Source organism: the organism of the source record quoted next, unplaced genomic scaffold (genome assembly GCF_019419815.1).
Source record: "Pyrus x bretschneideri cultivar Hongxiangsu unplaced genomic scaffold, Pyrus_bretschneideri_v1 Contig74, whole genome shotgun sequence".
NCBI classification, from domain to species: domain Eukaryota; kingdom Viridiplantae; phylum Streptophyta; class Magnoliopsida; order Rosales; family Rosaceae; genus Pyrus; species Pyrus x bretschneideri.
The window spans coordinates 1,309,400-1,315,399 of record NW_025999814.1 but is presented as its reverse complement, the minus strand read 5'-3'; positions in this window follow the sequence as shown (position 1 = coordinate 1,315,399).

The window sequence follows — 6,000 nt, the reverse complement described above, 5'->3', positions numbered from 1 at the left end:
TAAAATAACACGTTTGCTCATACATTCTTAAAAAAATAACGAGTCTACCATTCTACACGTCAAATTTATCAAAAACTATGTTAACAAGTATATTAATTTTGTGTCCAAATTAATAGCATTATTCTTTTGACTTTTTATCTAAAATGGTCATTGAAATTGTCATAACTCTTCACTTTGGTCCCTAAGATTTTCACAGAATGACCAAAATGATTGACAATAGACAGTCTAATGAACCACATCTATCAACTTTAAAACTCAGGGGCCATAATCAAGAGTTATAACAATCTCATGAACCATTTTAGCTAAAAAAACTCTTACCTTTTTTTTCCAAGAATATTAAAAAATGTTGTATTCTATCTGCAATTAATTAGTCAATCACCAAACCCTTTGAGTTTTTAAATGTTTTGGGAAACGTATTGAGATGGTTTGAGAAGCAAGTAAATGGAAAAGATGTAGTAAAATAAAATTTACTACACGTATATGTGAGACATGCAAAAGGCAAAAGCAAAGGCTCTCCTCTAAACTCTCCAAGCATGCATCACGTGATAGCTTTGTCTCGCAGTGTGATGAAGTAAGTAAACCGACGCAAAGCACACTTGATCAGCTGGCGTGCAAATTAAACCACACAACAAATTAACCCCCTCCCACATCCCACTACAGCCGGTGATTTCGTTTTCACTCCTAACTCACGTTCATCGTTTCATGTTACTTTACCTTAGAGTGCATTTCAAGTGTGATTCCACGTGGCACCACAAGGTCCATCCCTATATTTGATTGAAAAGTTGGTTAATATTATCAATGGGAGAAAATCTTTTTGATGAAAAATAACTTTATTAAAGAGAAAAGCTTCTAGTACAATCAATTTCAATACAATTAAAATTCAAAGTAACTAAAGTCGAATCAGGGAGACAGTAATCTCAAACTTGAGGTTTAGCCATATCAATAGGAGAACATAATAACGTACATAATTGTTACTAGTCCACTCATGCGATAAGAACATGAAAATACAACGTATCACAATGTAAATGTACGTAACGAACCCTTCAATATTAAAAACATATTGTATTGACCGCTTACATTGAGTACTTTTTAGTGCCCAGCCAAAATATTGTCAAGTGGTGTTATTATTACAGACTATAATGCACTTAGAATTATTATTTATGTATTTGTTTTATCAAATTAATAACATACAAGTGACACATGTTAATTCTGTTGTTGACTCTTAAAAATTTTGTGAGTACCTTTCAGTGGGTTTTGATTAGGAAAACACTTAATTTGGTGAACTTACTGGCTTTATATAGTTTATGAAGAATCAGCGAGAGAAGAAGTTATGTGTTGATGATACTGGATGAACCCTAAACTCAAGATCTTAAGAGTTAGTCTTAGATGAGATCTGTACAGGGAAAGAGGGTAAGAGATAAGGATATGACCACCAGTGGCTTGAAGTCGGGTTGGAGCCGTGGAGGCAGTGGACTGAGATGGGGACTTGTCGGCAACGGAGGGGTAGGGTCGCCGTCGCTGGGTATTTTTTTCAGGTATTTAACATATTTTTAATTTCTTAAAATAAATTATAAGTCCAGCCGTGATAAAAATAGTACACATGTTAAATTTTAAATGGAAGTATCACAGATAACGTCGTAACACAATACTACTTAATAATTTCTCAAGAATAAGAGCGTACCTTTCTCTGTTAAATTTGGACAGAATCTGTTAAAGGGAAATTGTTACGGTGGGACCCATTTTGTTGGGAGTTATGAGACAGCTGATTGTTCCCTCTAGGCTGACGCAAGACTCTTCTCTCCACTGGACACGTGGAAGTCCTTTGGGCCATCGGCGGCAAAGTGTTGGCGCGTCCTTCAGTTGCCACGCAAGACAAAGCATGAGTGTCGCAATTCGATCATGACAGTAGTTTGTTCTGCTTGCGTGGAAATGTGATGGACAATAAAATAATATAGTCAACTGGTCCACGTATTTAACGAAACGTTAACTAACACCGTTTGTATTAGGCCGTGGTGAATACTTGTCAAAGCACGGCAGAGAAGCCGGCCCCGCCCAGGTTTTCGGGTCTCGCACCACCTCCTGGCTCCGTGATGAGATTTTACTTTCGTGATGAGAATTTACTTTCAACTCTTTACTCGAAACAAATGTTTTACCTAACAGCAAAATAAAAAAATAAAAACGGCTCTTCGATTAAGTATATTTATTTCTGCATCTTTATATGAAGTTTTAGTTCAATTCTCGTCTCACTCAATATTTATTTTATAAAAATCCGTAAAGAACAAACAAATTGTTACATATTTAATCTCAGAGTTGAAATTAAAAATGAGAAACTGAATGCATCTGAATTTAATTTGTATATTCAATTAGAGATGAAATGATATTTAATTAATTTGACAATGATATTTAACCACTATTTGATTCCGCAACAAGAAGGTTTAAGTATATATTGTGGACAAATACTGATTAAATTAATTAAACGAATGCATTCTTAAATATTTATACCAGTATTATTAATTTGTATATATGGGACCACAAGAAGCTCCCGACTAATATAGCTGAAAAAAAAAACCCAATAAGTACACTTGCTGGCTTGTATAAACACCACACTCTTGTGGCACAATTTTGTGGCTAAAACCCTCTTTTCATGGCAACCTTATCATATATGGAGATAAAGGCATTAGCTTTTGGCTGCAAAATCAAATGCAATGATTTCCAAGTTATCCATTTCTTGTGATATTTTCTTTTGCCAATTGTGACTCACTTTTGGTACCACCAAAAAACATGAGTTGTTGTGACAAACTTTAGTACACGTAGAGGGAACTGAAGTGGTTGTGGCACAGCTTGCCGTGTAGGTATTAAGTATGAAAAAGAAGAAAAACAAATTCTAAATTTGGTTGGAAGAAAAGAATATAACTAAGAGACAAACTTAATACCTAAAATGAATCTCTTTATATGATAACAAAGAAATTCTTTTTTTGTATATACGAAATTTGTCACGCAATGAATTTGTTTTACCTGTTATAATATGAGTATGTGACATACATATAGTTAATACATTCTACTTCTAAGTGTATTAACAAAATAAATATACATATTATAATTAAGTAAAATATTCAAAACATGTGGCTGTGTTTTACGAGAAATATTTTCAATACGACTCGGGCACGGGGCAATACGTCATATATTGTTATACAAGTGCCCAGGAAGTTTTTTCTCAAGTATCCATCCACTTATATAATGACATAGTATTAACAAAATAAATATACATATTATAATTAAGTAAAATATTCAAAACATGTGGCTGTGTTTCATGAGAAATATTTCAATACGACTCGAGCACAAGACAATACGCCATATATTGTTATACAAGTGGCCGGAAAGTTTATTTTCAAGTATCCATCCACTTATATAATGACATATAATTATATAACGTACGTGTTTATGTTCTGAACACACTGAAAAATCTCTTTATAATAATGATAAGATTATCTAGAGTCACACAAGCCAGGTCATGACATGCACTTTCGTTATATGGCGATATGTTAGAGAGGAGGGGGTTTGACGTAGAGAAATGTCAATCTTATTCTTCTTTCCGTACATCGGAACGTGCAAAAACTCAACCAACTTGATTAATTAAACTAGAAATCTTAAAAAAGAAAGAAATCTAATTAATTTATGTGTAAAATAAAAACATAAAAGAATGCAAAGCACGCACTGACTAAACAGAGGAGTTTGAAGGAGACAATGCAGAGGATGTTGCTTAACGCATTTGCCAGAAGTTAGGGACCCTCGTAATCGTAAATGGTGTTGAGTGAGAAGAAATGAAATGAATTGAAATATTGAAATGCAAGGCATGGGCACGTGACAGTTGAGTTTTGGCACGGTTGAGTATGGATCAAGCTAGCATTGGCTTGTTTAACATGTGTACTGGTTGTGGAGAAAATTTTTAATGGAGCGATTATTATGTCGTTGAAGAAGGTTTGATATTTAATCTTACAATTAATTAGTAATGTAGAAACTAGCTCAATTTTAAGTATACACATACAATGATTCTTATTTTTTCGATGGGCAATTTACTATCAACACGTCCTATCTCCATCGAAATAGGCTAGTAAATAACTGACGTGGGTAACTAGCTCTCGACTATTACGTGGCGTTATATACTGATGTGTTTTATTAATGAACGGGTGAGATGATTTACACTAACGAATTTAAATTTTAATATAATCAAGAGGTATTATGATATGAATAAATTAACAAGAAGTGAAGTTATGGTTGAATATTAATAGATTTTTCGGGGGGTGCCCTCGAAATTTGCCCACCAATATTTATTATACGGATGACTGTGATTGAAGAATAAGATTGTGTACAAGAGTCGCATCGTAGTCAAGTCCTTCAATCGTGGGCTGGTCGGGCATTCTCATGCATTCCTAGTTTTGAATCTGAAGCATATGATTACGCACGGTGGAAAACCCTCTCTCTTACGTTCCAAAAGACAAAAACGCCCTCAGTGGTTCGAGTAGATTTGCATGTTGACCGAAGCCCTAGCTGGAAGCTGCAGTGGATTTGCCATGCACGTGTAATGTGAGCCGTAGATGTAATCATGTAACTTGCACTTGATTGTTACACGTCAATGCATATTTTCCCAAAAGTCAAGACTGACAGGCTTTGACCGGGCCTTTAGACCATGTGACTATGTGAGTGAGTAGAGTAATGGTCTTGCTTTTTATTCTTCTTCCCCACAAGTGACACAAGTTGGAAGCCAAATTTAATAAAACGTATATGTGGATTCACACGCCACCTCACTCACACCTATCCTGAGGTGCAACTCTTTTTACGTTGCCTCCACCTTCTGCCACTTCGTGTGACAATCCATCACACTACCATGACTAAGCTTTCTTTCTCTCTCAGTCTCTGTTTTGACAACCTTTTATGAGAAATTAGGTCCTTGAAATGACATAGACATCCGTGGATGGATGTTCATACGGGTGAGTGACCACGTAATTCAGATGACATTTATTACAAAATTATGATATTATCTGGCATTTTGGTTCCACATGATTCTACGTTAATTTAACTCAATGTGGAAGGTTTGTGAAATGACATAAATATCCGTGGATGGATGTTAATGTTTGCAGTTGAGGGTAAAAACTTAAGTACGAGTGTTCAACTATGTAGTATATAATTAACAAAAAAACACAAAAACACAAAATATTTTGTACACGATCTCATACTGATTTCACCACGAGTGAGAGATGTCCTAGTCGTGCAGTCTTATTGAAAGTTCTCTCGCGGATAAACAGCAGGGGTTGTACTGTAATTTTCAGAGGGGTTGTATTGGAATTTTCAGAAAAGGATAGTATTCAAGAATCATGCAAGTCCATCGGCTCACTGCTTCGCCGTGCAAGCAAGGAGTAACTGGTTGCTTTATGCTTCCTAGTTCTGGGACAAGTACAATTACGCCTTTACGTGCATGGTAAGTGAACTCCAACACCAAAAAAGAAAAAGGAAAATGAAGGAAAAAACCGAACCAAAAGAAAAGGAAAAGAGGGTGCACAATAGTTATAATGTTCCCACACACACCTTAATATCCTAAGGCTATTCTTTTTGGTTAAGTATAGTAATTACTGTCTCTCCTGGGGTCGACTGGGCTCACTCAAACTATACCTGTAAGTTATCTTCGATGCTTGAATCAGCCAATTGAATAACTCCACGTGGGGAGAGATTAGAATTAATTGGATAGAAAGCTTTTCACTCTTCCACTTCAAGAATTTGGTACTCTACTTCCTGTTTGGTTTGCTTATAGATCAGATAAGATTGAGGATGTGTGGAGTGGGTGGAAGCACAGATATAGTGATCTATCCATTTCTCATCCTAGGGTAGAGAAGGTGTTTCATGTTTGTGTATATCAAAATTATGTATTTGCCTAATTAAAATTAAACTTGTACAAATCTTAAATACTTTAAGCTTATTACAATTTATCTAAAAACAATGAAACTA